This window comes from Periplaneta americana, chromosome 4 (assembly GCF_040183065.1).
Source record: "Periplaneta americana isolate PAMFEO1 chromosome 4, P.americana_PAMFEO1_priV1, whole genome shotgun sequence".
NCBI classification, from domain to species: Eukaryota; Metazoa; Arthropoda; class Insecta; order Blattodea; family Blattidae; genus Periplaneta; species Periplaneta americana.
In genome coordinates this window covers 34,704,874-34,725,100 of record NC_091120.1, presented here as the reverse complement: position 1 = coordinate 34,725,100, position 20,227 = coordinate 34,704,874, and the positions used below count along the sequence as shown (strand labels likewise).

At 35.9% G+C, this 20,227-nt stretch overlaps 1 protein-coding gene across 3 annotated transcripts in view; it reads left to right on the top strand.

Moving 5' to 3' along the window:
* The window catches only part of LOC138697692 (sodium-coupled monocarboxylate transporter 2), a 340,251-nt gene that overhangs the window by 188,524 nt on the left and 131,500 nt on the right, over window positions 1–20,227 (top strand). Inside the window, exon 1 of one of the 3 annotated variants that reach the window (XM_069823161.1) lies at window positions 891–1,009. The exons of 1 other annotated variant lie outside the window; for it this stretch is intronic. The gene's annotated coding sequence lies outside the window, so the exon portion shown is untranslated. Of the gene's footprint in view, window positions 1–890; window positions 1,405–20,227 lie in introns of those variants that run through there. One more of the 3 variants, XM_069823159.1, reaches the window with a different exon arrangement.

Below are 20,227 nucleotides of genomic sequence, written 5' to 3'. Positions count from 1 at the left end.
GTTTGAGATGGGCAGGGCATGTAGCACGTATGGGCGAATCCAGAAATGCATATTGAGTGTTAGTTGGGAGGCCGGAGGGAAAAAGACCTTTAGGGAGGCCGAGACGTAGATGGGAAGATAATATTAAAATGGATTTGAGGGAGGTGGGATATGATGATAGAGAATGGATTAATTTTGCTTAGGATAGGGACCAATGGTGGGCTTATGTGAGGGCGGCAATGAACCTCCGGGTTCCTTAAAGCCAGTAAGTAAGTATTATTATTATTATTATTATTATTATTATTATTATTATTATTATTATTATTATCATTAGTAAGTAACCCCGTCAGGACCACAGATATTTTCCAACTCAGAGTTCGTTTTCAACGAAGCGAATGACAAAATGGTTCTCCCAAGGTAGGCTATGTTGGAAATTTCGTGATTTATTTTAAATTGTTACATCATCATGTTTTACAGTGTTCCACGCATTTTAAAGCGTACGGTACTTAAAAATTAGAAATTGCTAAAAAAATTATATATTTTTTCCGCATGACAAAAGAACCGTAAGTGATACGAAAAAATGAAAAGCAGATTTCAATTCAGTACATCAAAATTAGGCTTAGAGAACTGTTCAACCCTGTGCCGCAAAACAAAAATTTAATTTCGCAGTGCTGTAATATTTTCCGTGAAGACTACTTGATACTTGTCCTGGTTACGAAAAATAATGTTGAGCTCAAGAAGTACAAAGTCTTCGCACGAGACACTCTAAAGTCCAACAACGAAGAACAGAGCACGGAAATTCAGAAACCGCATGACGATGAGGTGTGCATTGTCATTTTACTCGAAATCTTGTTTTATAAAGACGGGGCGTAATGACGTAAGTACACTTTATCCATTCATCAAAGACGCTCCTCCTCTAGTACACACTACATAAGACCACGGCGCTCGCAGTGGCTCAGAGTTGGTCGAAGCTCGTCCTTCAGTGCGGTCGCCAGTCAACGGGGTAGCTGCCCAGGTTCGCTGCTACGAGGTATGTAGTCAACACTTTCCGACCGGACTGGCGTGACGGACGGAAGCGTTATCTCCTGTTGCTGTTGGTTTTCTGTTACGAGGTGCCGACATCAAGTGCTAATTAATTCGCAGTTCGGAAAGAAATCACAGCGGACTCGTATAAAATAACGAACACGTTTTTTATATTGCAAAACATCGCGTGTCGATTTGTGATATTTGGACAGTCTTGTTTTACATCATGTCCTGCTAGTTTGTACTCTACTTGTGCCTGCTGAGAAGTGACGAAGTGACTTTCTATTCTCGTGCAACTGCGTGTTTGGAAAGTTACCCTCTTACAGTGTTTTGAGCCTTTGAAGTGATCTCCGCATTTCTGGAATACGCTCATCTTCAGGAGCAACGAGTGCTGCTTGTTACGTAAGTGCAGTGTTTTGAAAGTAGTGTATAGGATAGTACTGGTCTCGACTGCGTGTCCCGCAGGCTCGGGTGCAGGGTTGCCAGATAAAGGAATCGAAACCGTCGTACTAACTTATAAAAATTGTCGTACTTCAGCATAAAATTGTCGTACATTTCTCAACTTCCTAATATTCTTCTAGTCCACCTCTGTGTAGTAATGGTTAGCACGTCTCACTGTGAAACGAGCGGGCCAGAGTTGAAATCCCGGATGAGACAAGTTATCTGGTTGACGTTGTTTCCAGGTTTTCCCTCTACCCATTAAGAGCAAATGCTGGTTCACTTTCGGCGCTGGAGTCATTTCACGGACATTATCACCTTCATGTCAGTACGCAGTTGATAAAGAATCGCAAAATAAATATATCAACCAGTAAATTTTGGTTCCAATTAAAAATACTACTAATTATAGCTCACATCCACAATGACATTGAGCATTGAAACAAATCACCAACCATTTCTTCATCATCAACACTGTCATCGTAGTAAGGCGTGCACGATGACGCTTGGTTAGAAACAAATTTCTTATATTTAAAGTGAGCAGAAATTTGATTTTTAGCCGGCGCGGCGGCATATAGGCCAATAAATGAGACGGCTGAAAATTATATCAAATTAATTCATCTACAGTCGACTCAAACCCGACACCTCTATAATGTCGGTGCGTTTAGACTTCTTAATGCTACTGCGGTACTATTTAATTATAAAAGATTTCCTTTATCGAACAAACAAGGAAGTTAATAAAATTAAACTCGTATTACTTTGATATAACTGCGCCGTCTACGTGAAACCTAGAGCTCAAGATGACAAAGTATGACTTGCATGGCAAGGATAGTTACAGATCGATTTTCAAAGCATCCCCCCCCCCTTAAAAGGATGTTTATTTCATATTAGTCCAGGACATATTAAATGAAGAAAACTTGTCTAAAAGGGACGAATTAACCATACATTTAATTTTAATTATAGACCAACATTATAAGTTCCAATTATTTTTTCCCTTCAGTGAAATAGTCGTACAAAAGTGCGTACGACATAGAGTGCGGTCGTACCTCGTACAATGAGTCAAAATAGTCGTATGCGTACGACTGTAGTCGTACGTATGACAACCCTGCTCGGGTGCTCAGCGATCATAATAAACAGAGACGAATCGGTCATGACCTGCTGTGCTCTTGTTTGCAAGGCGGCCGTTGTTAACTTCAGAGCCCCACACACACACACACCACCTGTGCAAATGAAGCAGACAGGTTTCGCGTCATGCTTAAAACTGCGATTTAGATTAGCGTTTAATGTCAGGTTTTTTCATAGTTATCAATATGTTCGGGTGGGATATAGGCCTATTAATAGTAATATGCGTTACAAGAGCGGCATGTTGACGTTTTCATGTTCGAGGAAAAGATTGAAAAAGCGAAAATTTCCGAGAACATGAAAACAAACATACCGCTCGTGTATCGTACATTATTTTGTGCGAAGATCGTTTATTACATACCTGAAATACTAATTTCTAATTAGTTGCAATGAAATCTCCATCTTGGTTTCTGTTTAATGACGGCAACTTAGGAAAACCAAAATATCTTTCTTCAACATTGTTGCTATAAAATGTTTTCTGTGTTTACTATACTCCAGCAGGCCGTGATATACGTCTGTCTCCCCCCCCCCGTCTATAAATGCGAACTTAAAACAAACGGTAAGGTTATGTAATTATTTATTTTTCATTTTAATATTTTAACAATATCATTTATATAACATATTGCAGTAATAACATCGGCATCTGGAATCTTGTTGATTTTTTCACGGCTTCCTTAATGTTACTTGTATCAGGAATGCAATAAGTTTCGTGGAGTAGTAGACTTTACTTAATTTTTGCAGATATTTAAAAACGGTAATTAACATTGCAATTTAGGTGAAAATGCAGTGGTAAGTTTCCAATTTATAATTATTACTATGTTAAACGTCTGTAAAAATAATATGTTAAAAGCCTAAAGCAGTAAAATGAATGTCCGCTTAAGCGGTAAGAAGGGGGAAATTGTTATGTCTGTTACGTTGGGAATACTAAATGTGGTATTTCACACTTACCGTATATTGGTTCTGTGCGGAAAACAAGCAAATACGCACGATCTCGCACAAACGATTGATAAATTGTGTATTATCATTTCCCTTTTTAAAATATCCACAGCCTGAGGAAATTGTAAAGAAATAACATAAATGTAACTGTTTACAAAAGATCAGGGGCGGCTCGCCCATAAGAGCTGCGGAGCTGCAGCACTCCCTGCTTTGTCAAGAAAATAAAAATAATTTTTTATTTTAATTTGTAGAATAATTTTTATAGCTTTTTTTAAGTAAATTGCTTTATATTTCATCTGGCCGGGAATATGTACTATTATCTGATGCATAATATTTTTGCGCATCGACTGTATTGGAATTGACACTGCATTCAAAGTCGTCCTGGGATCTGCAGGGTGGGACAGCTCATAGATAGTGTGTCTTGCACGGTAAGGGGGTAGAGAGGTGAAGGGAAGCAGAGGGAAACTGCCGGTGTTTAAAACCTATATTTCGCTGCAGTGGCTTGCAGAACCAGGCTACAAGGGAAGATCTTTCCTCCCCTCCCACACAGCTATTGTAATGCTATGTCAAGTAGATTCTCTATTCCCGTGAAACTTAATGACAAAATGTTTATTTTCTCTTCACATATTTATTGTTGTAGAATCTTATCGAGTTAATGTAACGAAATCAATATCCTCTTTTGCCTTATTATTATATATCCAGCCTCCTTAACTCAAAATGTTTGAGCGAGTAGAATCCTTTTGATATAGCATGTAAAATACGAAAGAGACTTCTTTTCCAGTTTTAGAAAATTGTTGACCATTAGTATATCCGAGTGTTGCTCTGGTGTGACATCTTAGTAACGTAACTTATAACTAGTGCAAATGTGCAAACATGAGTGTGTGTGAATTACAGAATATTAATTTTTCTCAACTTTCCCTTGCGGAGAAGATTGAAGTGAAATTTGTATATACCAGAATCTACTGCAGCGCCCCCAATCCACAAGTTCACGAGCCGCCACTGCAAAAGATTAATGAGTTACAGTGAAGAAAACCATTAAACACGTCAAAAATTAAACGTTCTAATGAATGTTTTAGCATACTAATTGTGTAGCCAGTGATTCAAGATGAGGGGAGCCAAGGTTTGGGAACATAAATTGGCAACATATTTGAAAGACAATAATAATAATAATAATAATAATAATAATAATAATAATAATAATAGTCCACACTTGTGGAGTAACGGTTAGAGCGTCTGGCGCAAAACCAGGTGACCCGGGTTCGATTCCCGGTTTGGGACAAGTTACCTGATTGAGGTTTTTTCCGGGGTTTTCCCTCAACCCAATATGAGCAAATGCTGGGTAACTTTCGGTGCTGTACCCCGACTCATTTCACCGGCATTATCACCTTCATCTCATTCAGACGCTAAATAACCTAAGATGTTAATAAAGCGTCGTAAAATAACCCACTAAAATAAAGAAAATAATAATAATGTTGTTCATTCAACTTTTTCCTTCGTTGTTCCCTATCTAATGTAGGCCTATAGTGGTTAGTAGTTGCGAAAAACATTTAAAGAAAAGCTCTTGAGCATGTCGAAAATTAAATTTAACATATTAAGACAATGTTTCTCAAACTCCGTAGTAACACTATCCCCCAAAAAATAAAATAAATACAAATAGGGTAGGTAATACTTCGGGACCCTCCTCCCGCCGTGCGAAAAACACAATCCTTTGCAGATGCGAATTTACCATTTGAGATCCACAACCAACCATCGAACTAAAGCTGATGAAATACTACAACTAGGCTATACTTACATTGAAAGATTTAGATGAGTTTTGGTTTCCCCGTCAAAGTGATTACGGAAATTTAGCCACAGAAGTCTTTAAAGTAAAATCCCTTTAACCGCATAAAATATTATTCCCTTTTAGCCATATCTTACCTATATGAAAAGGGCTTTTCATGTCTGGTAGCGTTGAAAACTGAATATAGAAATTCTCTGTTACCGTCTGCTTTCGTGTGTAGATTCATATATAGACAAGCTTTTAAATGTGAAATAAATCCAACACATAAAAAGTGGAAATTTGACTGCAGTTTTTAATAAATGTTTTAACAATTCAATATCATATAAAATGTGCTTCTAATGTAAGTATCAATAATAATTGTTCTCAGAAAATGTTTTGTTCCTTTAGTACTAGTGATTGTTTTGATATTACACCACGAACCCCAGTTTGAGAAGCACTGTATTAAAGTAGTAGTAATAATAATAATAATAATAATAATAATAATAATAATAATAATAATAATAATAATGAAGTTACACAGTACATAATCTGGAGTGGTGTTCAACATAAACGTATAAAATATATTAATGTAAAAAAACTTGGAATAAGTACCTACATTTGCATAAATGAAACAACTGAAAGAAAAAGATTTAACAATATCATAATATACGTATTAATATAATCAAAATAATAACATAATGACTATATAGTTACGCGAAGAAAATTACACATGTTTCCAACAAAATGAATAAATAAATATAAACGAAAAAATGTATACATTAATGTAGAAATAAAAAGAACGATACCTTGGTATTTCCATGAAACAGTCATTTGCAATAAAACAGCTGCAAATGTTTATAAACGGAATATGCAGAGTTCATATAACTAAAATAGTAATAAAACAATAAATATAGCCTATAAATCAGACACGATCTTTACTTACGGTGAATGTTACTTTATTATACTGCAATGATATATCATATTAAATGCTACGGTCCACCGCTGTGAAGTAACAGTTAGCAGGCCTGACTGTGAAACGATCGGGCCCGGGTTCAAATCCTGGTTGGAACAAGTTACCTGATTGAGATTTTTCCGGGGTTTTCCCCTCAACCCATTAAGAGCAAATGCTTTGTAACTTTCGGCGCTGGACCGTGGACTCATTTCGCCGGCATTATCACCTTCACCATACTCAGACGCTAAATAACCATAGCAGTTGATAAAGCGTCGTAAAATAATTCATTAAAAAATATATGCTATGCTCGTAACTTTGACTGTTATCACGGTTAGAGCCGTTTCCGGAGAGAAGATTTGATTCCCTTTTCATAAGGATTACCCGAGAGTAACTTACCTTGTACTTGTACCATGTTATGATAAACGGTGTATCTTCGTTGTGCAACCAAATAACCGGGAAAAGTATATCTTAATTTATTAGTGGAATGTTAAAGGCACGTTTCAGACATGAAGAAATATGTCTTTTGAGAGTGATTGTAATAATAGTTCTGTTTTCAGCATTTACGTACACATACTTCCTTTAGAGAGAGATCCATTTGCATTACAAAAATGCAATAATATATACGGTATTTTTAATTAGGTTTTAGCGTATTTTGGTTTCCACTTTTATTGCCAATATGAAAATGATATACGGGGTGTTTCATAATTCCTATTACAAACTTCTAGTGCTTGTAGAGGGGGACTAAGTACATAAAATTTTGATTAGGAACCCATGTCCAGAAATGTATCGTTTCGATGTAAAATAAGTTTGAAGATTGATTCAGCATATTTTGGTTTCCATTTATATTGCCAATATGGAAATGGTATACAGGGTGTTTCATAATTCCTATTACAAACTAAACTTTTAGGGGTCATATTCATAGACATTCTTAGCGCGGGCTTCCGGTGGATGTTCAGCGAACTAACGTTTTTCGTATTCATAAACCAATGTTAGCGATATGAATAATTCGTCCCTCCTCTGGCAAAGTCGGGGCTAGTTTAGCACGCTCGTAACGGGGCTAGTGAAATGTCTATGAATAACACCCTTAGGGCCATATTCATAGACATTTTAGCGCGGGTTTCCGGTTGATGATCAGCGTTTTTCGTATTCATAAACCAGTGTTAGCGATATGATATGATTTGAATCCTGTACAAGTAATCACTCGATAGCCGGGACTAGTTTAGCACGCTCGTAGCGCGGGCTAGCGAAATATCTATGCATATCGCCGTTAGGGTTGTAGAGGGGACTAAGTAGATGAAGTTTTGATTAGGAACCCATTTCCAGAAATGTATCGTTTCGATGCAAAATAAGTTTGAAGATTGATTCAGCGTATTTTGGTTTCCATTTTTATTGTCAATATGAAAATGGTATACAGGGTGTTTCATAATTCCTATTACAAACTAAACTTCTAGAGGTTGTAGAGGAGACTAAGTAGATGAAGTTTAGATTAGGAACCCATGTCCAGAAATGTATCGTTTTGATGCAAAATAAGTTTGAAGATCGATTCGATTTCAGCCACCGGCGTGGCTCAGTCGGTTAAGGTGCTTGCCTGCCGGTCTGAAGTTGCGTTCGGGCGCGGGTTCGGTCCCCGCTTGGGCTGATTACCTAGTTGGGTTTTTCCGAGGTTTTCCCCAACCGTAATGTGAATGCAAGGTAATCTTTGGCGAATCCTCAGGTTCATCTCGCCAAATATCATCTCGCTAACACCAATCTCATCGACGCTAAATAACCTAGTAATTGATACAGCGTCGTTAAATAACCAATTAAAAAAATTGATTCGATTTAAAATCTCCCACTTCACGGTACGCAAACAGAATGGGCTGAGGGCGACTTCTGCAGTCCCCTGATATCGTGTGTCTTTTTTTTACAATCAGTTCTACGGAGTTCTATCCAACTAACATTTTACACGCATTTCTGGATTCATCTATAGGCATACTTACTACATGCCCTGCCTATTTCAAACATCTGGATTTAATATTCCTAATTATGTAGGGTGACGAATAAAATGGGTACAGTTCTGCGTCTGTCTCCTTTGTAGCTTCACACATCTTAGCCCCAGATATTTTTCTAAATACCTTATTCTCGAACACTCATAACCTCTGTTCCTCTCTCAAAGTGAGAGTCCAAGTTTCATAAACATGCAGTACAACCGGTAATGCACAACGCATGTATCACGAACGTTTTCCGCATCGTCTCACGCCATCACATATCATTTTTCTCAGAATACAGCAAACTTATTTTGCATCGAAATGATATAATTCCAGACATGGGTTTCCAATCAAAACTTTATCTACTTAGTCCCCTCTACAAACCCTAGAAGTTTGTAATAGGAATTATGAAAAACCCTGTATAGAGTCTTTTCTTTTCACTGTGCAAATCTTTGGTACTTTGCTAAGAGGCGTCGTTACATACAGACCACGTTTACATTAATCCTGCAGTAGTTATTAGTTAGTTAAGCAAATAGGAGATTACTTGTATTAAGGGGAAGGAAATGATAATCACCAGGGAAAGGATTTATATGTAAATACATATTTACTTATAAAGCTAATATAATTTATATTTTGCATTATCTTTATGTTTCACAATGTGTAGGGTTGAAAAATCCTACTTTTATTTTCCATATTTTTCCATATTTTAGAGTTTAGTACATATTTTCGTTAATTTCCATATATTTTCCATATTTCATATAAAACAGTCCATATTATATTAGGTTTAACAATAAAACAAAACAAAATTCCATTAACTTTTAAAAATACATTTCAACAATAGAGATTTAAACACATGTTCAGTAATCCCTTTAACATCAGAGTTATTTGAAAATTAGCAGTCCTATCAACAATGGGAAAGTAAGTTACAAAACTGTATTAATTTAATTTAAAATTTTTAACAGACTTCAGTTGTGCAGCTCAACAGTTAAATGCCAGTCAGAGTACACATAGGTTCAGTTTTGTAAATCATACTATAAAGACGGTAAATATGCCAAAAGTACGTCATTCAGTCAATTTAAAATCAAAACTAACAAGTTACATTTCAGAATTTAAAGAAGATGGTTTATCAACTGACAATAAAATATTATTTTGTAATTTGTGTCAGTGTGCAGTATCATCTACACAAAAGTTCCTGGTGCAACAACACATTACAACTAGTAAACATCAGGCCAACAAACAACTAAATTCCAAGCAGAGACAATTGTTTTTAACACAACCAACAACATCGAATGTAAGATCTGAGTTTAACATCGACCTGTGCCGTTCTCTCATCTCTGCTGATATTCCTCTCTACAAACTAAAGAATAAGGTCTTCAGGGAATTCCTTGAAAAATATACTCAACATACAATCCCGGATGAGTCAACACTTAGGAAGACGTATGCTCCATCCATCTACGATGAGACAATACAGAAGATAAGAGATGAAATTAAAAATAGTTCAATTTGGGTTTCCATTGATGAGACTCCCGACAAAGAAGGTAGACTTGTTGGTAATGTAGTTATCGGTTTGTTAAGTGAACAATATTCTGAACGAATTCTTTTACATTGTGATGTTCTAGAAAAGTGCAATAACAAAACTATAGTTAAACTGTTCAACGAAGCTATGGGTATCCTGTGGCCAAAGGGTATTATGTACGATAATGTGTTATTCTTTATTAGCGATGCTGCCCCTTATATGGTCAAAGCTGGACAAGCATTATCTGTTGTATATCCTAAATTGACTCATTTTACTTGTGTGGCGCATGCATTTCATCGTGTGGCAGAAGTGGTCAGAGACAATTTCCCTAAAGTAGATTTGTTGATTTCATCAGTGAAAAAAGTATTTCTCAAAGCTCCCAGTAGAGTTAACGTGTTGAAAGAAATGTACCCTGAAATTCCATTGCCACCAAAGCCAATTTTAACTAGATGGGGTACATGGCTAGAAGCAGTTGAATATTATGCCGAACATATAGACTCTATTAACAATGTTCTCCTTGCATTGGACTCTGAAGATGCAGTCTCAATTGATACTGCGAAAACAGTTACCTGTGACATAAGTGTGAAGAATGACTTAGCTCACATTCAGCATACATTTTCATGCATCATAAAAACGCTCAAAAGTCTCCAAAATAGGCACCTTTCACTATCTGAAAGTTTTGAAATTATAAATAGTACTGTGGAACAACTGAATCGTGGTAGAGGTAAAGTTGCAGATGCAGTAAGAGCTAAGGTGGACACTGTACTTTCAAAAAACCCTGGATATGAAGAACTACAAAAGGTTGTTGCTGTGATGAGTGGTGAATCAACAGTGAAGATTAACTTGGACTTATCCCCAGCAGACATTGTGAAATTGAATTATGTACCAGTTACTTCTTGTGACGTCGAACGCTCTTTTAGTCAGTATAAATCTATCCTCAGAGACAATAGAAGAAGATTCACTTTTCAGCACTTGAAAGAAATGTTTGTAACCTATTGTTATGGTAACAGACAATAAAAATTGTGTTTTGTTGAAACTACATTGGAAGATAAGGTACGTCCATTATATTTTTTGTTTAGTTTGATTAAAATGTACCAATATTTAACGTACATAGTCATTTTTTTATAATTTTAAGTCCATATTTAATTCCATATTTTGGTAAAAATCCATATTTAATTCCATATTTTGGTAAAAATAACTACATATATATTTACATATTTCATATATTTTTAGTCCATATAAATCCGTTCCCTGATAATCACCAATTAGGAACAGAATTCTTTATTCATAAAAGAATAAAATCAGCAGTAAAAAAGGTAGAATTTATCAGTGATAGGTTATCGTATTTAGTACTTAAGGGTAGATGGTACGATATCGTAGTTATGAATGCTCACGCCCCTACAGAAGAGAAAGACGACCATATAAAGGATAGCTTCTATGAAGAATTGGGACAGACTTTTGATCAGTTACCTAGATATCACATGAAAATCTTATTGGGAGATTTCAATGCTAAAGTAGGACGGGAGGATATTTGTAAACCGACTATTGGAAAAGAGAGCCTGCACGTAACTAGTAATGATAATGGAGTTAGGTTAGTCAATTTTGCCACATCAAAACCTTTGGGGAGGCCGAGACGTAGATAGGAAGATAACATTAAAATGGGTTTGAGGAAGGTGGGATATAATGATAGAGACTTGCTCAGGATAGGGACCAATGGCTAGCTTATGTGAGGGCGGCAATGAACCTCCGAGTTCCTTAAGAGCCAGTAAGTAAGTAAGCAAGCAATTCGAAGGTTATATCATGTTAGGTTAGGTTTGTTTAGATTTAATGTAAAACTGAACTATGTGCAACGACGTCTCCTAGCTAATTACCTTATTTGAAGTATATCGATGTTAAATGAATATACAATATTTAGGCCTATTTAGGTACATACACTTAATGTACATATCTACACAGACGGCCGAGTAGGTCGCTTGGTACAGCAACTGGCTGTGAACTGGAAGCTCCCGGGTGCAATCTCGATTGGGGGCAAGATTTTTCTTCGTTGTCAAACATTCAAAAGGCCCCCGGGGTCAACTCAGTCTCTTGTGAAATTGAACACAGATTCTTTTTCCGAGGGTAAAGCCGGTCGGAGCGTGGTGGACGCATTGTATTCTTCACATGGCATAATTAGGAATATTAAATCCAGGGCATGTAGCACGTATGGGCGAATCCAGAAATGTATATAGTGTGTTAGTTGGGAGACCGGAGGGAAATAGACCTATAGGGAGACCGAGACGTAGGTGGGAGGATAATATAAAAATGGATTTGAGGGAGGTGGGGTATGATTGTAGAGACTGGATTAATTTTGTTCAGGATATGGACGGATGGCGGGGTTATGTGAGGGCGGCAATGAACCTCCGGGTTCCTTAAAAGCCATTTGTAAGTAAGTAGAAGCAAAATAATTCATTCATAATTTTCTGCCCAAGAGTAGGTCTTTCGCTGCAAACCCACCATTCTTCAATACTGTATTTTCTATTTCTGCCTTTCTCTTAGTGCCCGCAACTTGATTCATAACTTAATATTATCTATCATCTGATATCTTCTTCTGTCCCAAACTTTTCTTCCATTCACCATTCCTTCTCAGCCAGTGATCCAACCAATTCCTTTTCTCTTCCTGACCAATTTCAGCATTATTATTTCTTCATCCACTTTTTCCAACACAACGTCACTTCTTCTCAAGTCTATCCATTTCACACGATCCATTCTTCTTCATAGCAAAATAATGAAGTTTCAGAATGTTGGTCAGCATAGTAATATTGCAGTGCTACATACTGAACTTGTTCAATTCATTTCGAGTAGTAACACATCGTATTCAATTAATAGTAGTTCTGAACTGCCCAAAAAGCCACTGGCATACATTTCAGATTACCAAAATTCGAACCCATTCCGTGTTAAAGCTGATTTCTTTTGCAGTTTTGTATTCTGTGACGGGCAGCATACTTACAACCATAATAATAATTGTGTTCATGCAAAATATGTAACTTTAGGTACAAATTTACTGCCCATCTCCAATTTTCAAGCTTCTTCATTGTCGACATCCTGACAGGGGAAATTAGGCAGAGTGGTCTGTTCCGTTCTCAAGCCATCTTTGTTTAGGTCTTCCCAATCTTCTATCTCCATGTGCCTGGTAAGTTAGAACTTACTTGGGTAATATTGAATTTTTCATTCTATTAATATGTTCAATCTGTTTTGTTCTGTAATTTTGAAGATGTTCTAAAATGGGAATAACTTTCAAATTGTTCAATATCTCTACACTTTATTTTCTATCCCATAACGTATATTCTGTAGCTTTCCTAATGCATTTCTGCAACTTGAATTCTTTTAAATGTTGCTATATGAGAATCTGTGATACACTTCCAAATAATAGTTTGTCTAATATACTGTATTCTTATTTCATCATTTCTTTTTGCCCATGTAGATTTAAATAATTCTTGTTTCATATATGAATTATAATGTTTTTTTCTACTATATATTTTTATTTTCACAAGATAAAGTACAACTCAGATATTTAAAAGTGTTTAGTACTTCTTCTACAGGGACATCATTTTATTTTTACTTCAACTTTTATTGTACCTGAGTTTTTGAATGTACTTCACTCCCACCCCTTCTACTAACGAAGTTCCAACCCAACTGTCGTCCATACAGATCCAAGGTCGCAGTACTGAGTTAGTGATTATAGTACGTTTCAGAAATATGTTCGCGTTTTCCAGTGACAAAAATTTCCAATATTGAATCATATTTTCGCACAGGTACTGTCGTCCGTTTGCCTACGTCGCATCCCAATTTCCCCCACTGCTTCTGCTCGCTCCACTGTAAAGACTAGTGGCTGGGCTTTCTTAGCTCTTTTCTGAAAACATTAATTTCTGTTAGGAATTAATTGGACGTCTACGTAATATTATGCAACTGTTTAAAATAACTTAAATAAAAGGCCCTCGTTAAGTAATTAACTATCACGTGATTCCCCCCTCCCTTTCTACGATCCTGCGACATAACCACTTGGACGGACAGTAGATAGCTTGCCTGAGTAATTTTAATCTGTGCGGGTCGGGCAGAAGTGAAGATTGAATTTACAGTACGTAAGGTACTCTTTTATAGAGTAGGTACAGAATTATTTCAACATGAGTTACTAATTATGAAGGACGAAACTGGTAATTGGAATTAGATGCAATAGTCTACAATGCGATAATATGCACAAAAGAACTGAAGCCTGTATCGAAATGAGCATTTTGAAAAATGTATTTAAATATCCATATTATGGTTATTTTTCATTTTAACTTCATTCTCTATATCGTACGCTAATGTGCTGTAGACAGTATAATATACACTGCATAATGAATAGTTCCATGGATAACTCAGTTCGTGAGTAAAAAAACTTCTTGTTAATACTGTACTGTATTTTGATTAAACAAAACCTAATGAAAATTATCACACTCAAAATCGCGATATTTCCTACTTTACGTAAATGGATGAACTACTTTTCTTCCCTCCTGTACCTAGTAAAGTGGTTTGTTTGTATTTTACGCCAGTATCATCGAACTCTAGTCGTGAAGGAGGTAGCAAACGGTGTTTCCGGGTCTCAAACATTAATCCAAAGGTATACCCAGGTTAATATTAAAAATGTTAGTAAAAAATAAAATAATGCCCCTGTACAATGATGCTACGAGTATTTATAATTAATTAGTAATTACTATTTTGCTAAGAATGGGGTATTCACCTTAAATGCAATAATTTTTATCTTATTTATGGATACATTAATTTCAAAATCCTTAAGTGTACTGTTTATTGCTTTGAGCCAGAGGAAATGTTATAAAATTTGTACATAAAACCTTGATAGAATTAGGTTTCACGGTAAATTCTTTACGAGAAATAATTATTATTGCTGTAATAAAAGATTCATTAGGTATTCTTCACCACCATCTATACTTTTCGAACTTTGTAATTAATATTTTAAACTATTCTTGTTCACATAATATTTAAGTTAATATTATTCCCAGTCACCGGCGTAGTTTGGTCGGCTGAGGCGCTTGCCTGCAGATCCAAAGTTGCGCTCGAGCGTCCGTTCGATTCCCGCTTGGACTGATTAATTACCTGGTTGGGTTTTTCTGAGGTTCTCTCTAACTGTAAAGCGAATGTCAGGTAATCTATAGCGATTTCTCGGCCTCATCTCGCCAAACACACTCTCACTATTACCAATCCCTTACTTACTTACGGCTTTTAGGGAAACCAGGGGTTCATTGCCGTCCTCACATAAGCCCGCCATTGGTCCCTATCCTGAGCACGATATTATCAATCCCATCGATGCTAAATGACCTAGTAGTTAATACAGCGTAATTAAATAAACTAAAAAATATTATTACATATTGTTTATATTTTATTTTTCACAAATTGAAAGTTTTATATATCTTAATTTATTATTATAATTGTTGAATTCATATAATTATTGCACAATTCATTTACTGCAGTTGAGCAGCAGACGAAAATTATTATATTTTATTAGTAGTTCACAGTTTTAATTGATTTCTCTACTTTAAATCATTTTCACATTCTTGCTTACTTACTTACTTACTTACTTAACTAACTTAGCTACTTACTTACGGCTTTTAAGAAACCCGAAGGTTCATTGCCGCTCTCACATAAGCTCGCTATCGGTCCCTATCCTGAGCAAGATTAATGCAGTCTCTACCATCACATCCCACTTCCCTCAAATCCATTTTAATATTATCCTCCCATCTACGTCTCGGCGTTCGGCCTCCCAATAATACTCTATATGCAACTCTGGATTCGCCCATACGTGCTACATGCCCTGCCCATCTCAAACTTCTGGATTTAATGTTCCTAATTATATCAGGTTAAAAATACAAAGCGTGCAGTTGTGCGTTGTGTAACTTTCTCCATTCTCCTGTAACTTTATCCCTCTTAGCCCCAAATATTTTCCTAAGCACCTTATTCGCAAACACCTTAACCTCTGTTCTTCTCTTAACGTGAGAGTCCAAGTTTCACAACCATACAGAAGAACCGGTAATGTAACTGTTTTATAAATTCTAACTTTCAGCTTCTTTGACAGCAGACTGGATGACAAAAGCTTATCAACCGAATAATAACAGGCATTTCCCATGTTTATTCTGCGTTTAATTTCCTCCCGAGTTACTGTTGCTCCAAGATATTCGAATTTTTCCACTTCCTTCAGATGCTACTACTAAAATTCAAACTTCAGCAAAAAGTAATGTGTTTAATTTAGTTCTTTGATTTATTTTTATTCCATAGTTAATGTTTGCTTCCCACCGTTCTGTAATTTCATTAATATAAATATTTAAAAGTAATGGTGGAATCGTACAACCTTCGCGTACTCTCCTTGCAATTAATTTATATTCAGATATTTTATTCTATATCTTTTTTGTTATGTTTTTATCGTATACCTATGCCTGTCAATGTATAATGTAGCAGGTTAGGAATTTTATACGCATGCACTATTTTAAACATACTTACTTACTTACTTACAAATTGCTTTTAAGGAACCCGGAGGTTCATTGCCGCCCTCACATAAGCTCCCATCGGTCCCTATCCTGAGCAAGATCAAACTGGTCCCTACCATTATATCCCACCTCCCTCAAATCCATTTTAATATTATCCTCCCATCTACGTCTCGGCCTCCCCAAAAGTCTTTTTCCCTCCGGTCTCCCAACCGAAACACTATATGCATTTCTGGATTCGCCCATACGTGCTACGTGTCCTGCCCATCTCAAACGTCTGGATTTAATGTTTCTAATTATGTTAGGTGAAGAATACAATTCGTGCAGTTCTGTGTTGTGTAACTTTCTCCATTCTCCTGTAACTTCATCCCTCTTAGGCCCAAATATTTTCCTAAGAACCTTATTATCAAACACCCTTAATCTCTGTTCCTCTCTCAAAGTGAGAGTCCAAGTTTCACAACCATAAAGAACAACCCGTAATATAACTGTTTTATAGATTCTAACTTTCAGATTTTTTGACAGCAGACTGGATGACAAAAGCTTCTCAACCGAATAATAACAGGCATTTCCCATATTTATTCTGCGTTTAATTTCCTCCCGAGTGTCATTTATACTTGTTACTGTTGCTCCAAGGTATTTGAATTTTTCCACATCTTCGAAGGATAAATCTCCAATTTTTATATTTTCATTTGTATATTATTTTTGGGCACGAGACATAATCATATACTTTGTCTTTTCGGGATTCACTTCCGAAACGATCGCTTTACTTGCTTCAAGTAAAATTTCCATGTTTTCCCTAATCATTTCTGGATTTTCTGCTAACATATTCATGTCATCCGCATAGACAAGAAGCTGATGTAACCTGTTCAATTCCAAACCCTGTCTGTTATCCTGGACTTTCCTAATGGCATACTCTAAAGCAAAGTTGAAAAGTAAAGGTGATAGTGCATCTCCTTGCTTTAGCCCGCAGTGAATTGGAAAAGCATCAGATAGAAACTGGCCTATACGGACTCTGCTGTACGTTTCACTGAGACACATTTTAATTAATCGAAACATTTTAAACTAGACATTTTTATTCATTTTATCAAAAACCATATCGTAGCTTTATAAAATGCTAACTGACAATGATTTCACCATGTCAAAATATTAAACTCTATGATATTAATAGAACACAAGGAATGATTAATTTTGTACTATGATTGATCATTGTATTTGGACTCGTATTTGTTTACTGAAGTGTGTCATTTTTGTAACGTTAACCGATAGTTTACTGTTACATTAGTATTCTGTACCTACATGTTATTCAGCAAGCCCTGGACTTTGTGATCTATCATTAGAATTCTTCGAGGCCGCGAACTTTGTTGTTTATTATCCAGCATTGCACTCCAAGTGTGTGAAATTCTACAAAGACCTCGACATGAACGCGGATACGAGTTAAATCTCTTACAGAGTTCTGAAGGATGAAATGTTTTTTCATAGCGCTGTTAACTAAAAGTTTAATATGAAAAATATTGGAGAAAGACATGAATTTTAACTGAATATTCTACGAGGATCCCAAATATGCAGTAGAGATATCCTAAAGTGGACATTGTACGTTGTACACGTTTTGCGATATTAAAGTTTTCTCTTATGTTATTATCATAGGTAATACCAGAGAGGTATTGAGGTTGCCGATAAATTTAAGGGCAATGCTATAAATTTGTCTAGGGAAATTTCAGAGCATCAAGTAAGAGAATAAAACCACGAAATGTGCTAATAGATTACAGTACAAATATTAATTATTTCAAATACATTGTACTCGTTAAATCCCGAAAAGACTAAGTATATGATTATGTCTCGTGACCAGAATATTGTACGAAATGGAACTATAAAAATTGGAGATTTATCCTTCAAAGAGGTGGAAAAATTCAAATATCTTGGAGCAACAGTAACAAATATAAGTGACACACGGGAGGAAATTAAACGCAGAATAAATATGGGAAATGCCTGTTATTATTCGGTTGAGAAGCTTTTTTCATCTAGTCTGCTGTCAAAAAATCTAAAAGTTAGAATTTATAAAACAATTATATTACCGGTTGTTCTATATGGTTGTGAGAGGAACAGAGATTAAGGGTGTTTGAGAATAAGGTTCTTAGGAAAATATTTGGGGCTAAGAGGGATGAAGTTACAGGAGAATGGAGAAAGTTACACAACGCAGAGCTGCACGCATTGTATTCTTCACCTGACATAATTAGGAACATTAAATCCAGACGTTTGAGATGGGCAGGGCATGTAGCACGTATTGGCGAATCCAGAAATACATATAGAGTGTTAGTTGGGAGGCCGGCGGGAAAAAGACCTTTGGGGAGGCCGAGACGTAGATGGGAAGATAATATTAAAATGGATTGGAGGGAGGTGGGATATGATGATAGAGACTGGATTAATCTTGCTCAGGATAGGGATCAATGGCGGGCTTATGTGAGGGCGGCAATGGACCTCCGGGTTCCTTAAAAGTAAGTAAGTACATTGTACGTTGTACACGTTTTATAATATTTAAGTTTTCTGTTGTGTTATTATCAGGGAAAGTATTTATATGTAAATACATATTTACTTATAAAGCTAATATAATTTATATTTTGCATTATCTTTATGTTTCACAATGTGTAGGGTTGAAAAATCCTACTTTTATTTTCCATATTTTTCCATATTTTAGAGTTTAGTACATATTTTCGTTAATTTCCATATATTTTCCATATTTCATATAAAACAGTCCATATTATATTAGGTTTAACAATAAAACAAAACAAAATTCCATTAACTTTTAAAAATACATTTCAACAATAGAGATTTAAACACATGTTCAGTAATCCCTTTAACATCAGAGTTATTTGAAAATTAGCAGTCCTATCAAAAATGGGAAAGTAAGTTACAAAACTGTATTAATTTAATTTAAAATTTTTAACAGACTTCAGTTGTGCAGCTCAACAGTTAAATGCCAGTCAGAGTACACATAGGTTCAGTTTTGTAAATCATACTATAAAGACGGTAAATATGCCAAAAGTACGTCATTCAGTCAATTTAAAATCAAAACTAACAAGTTACATTTCAGAATTTAAAGAAGATGGTTTATCAACTGACAATAAAATATTATTTTGTAATTTGTGTCAGTGTGCAGTATCATCTACACAAAAGTTCCTGGTGCAACAACACATTACAACTAGTAAACATCAGGCCAACAAACAACTAAATTCCAAGCAGAGACAATTGTTTTTAACACAACCAACAACATCGAATGTAAGATCTGAGTTTAACATCGACCTGTGCCGTTCTCTCATCTCTGCTGATATTCCTCTCTACAAACTAAAGAATAAGGTCTTCAGGGAATTCCTTGAAAAATATACTCAACATACAATCCCGGATGAGTCAACACTTAGGAAGACGTATGCTCCATCCATCTACGATGAGACAATACAGAAGATAAGAGATGAAATTAAAGATAGTTCAATTTGGGTTTCCATTGATGAGACTCCCGACAAAGAAGGTAGACTTGTTGGTAATGTAGTTATCGGTTTGTTAAGTGAACAATATTCTGAACGAATTCTTTTACATTGTGATGTTCTAGAAAAGTGCAATAACAAAACTATAGTTAAACTGTTCAACGAAGCTATGGGTATCCTGTGGCCAAAGGGTATTATGTACGATAATGTGTTATTCTTTATTAGCGATGCTGCCCCTTATATGGTCAAAGCTGGACAAGCATTATCTGTTGTATATCCTAAATTGACTCATTTTACTTGTGTGGCGCATGCATTTCATCGTGTGGCAGAAGTGGTCAGAGACAATTTCCCTAAAGTAGATTTGTTGATTTCATCAGTGAAAAAAGTATTTCTCAAAGCTCCCAGTAGAGTTAACGTGTTGAAAGAAATGTACCCTGAAATTCCATTGCCACCAAAGCCAATTTTAACTAGATGGGGTACATGGCTAGAAGCAGTTGAATATTATGCCGAACATATAGACTCTATTAACAATGTTCTCCTTGCATTGGAC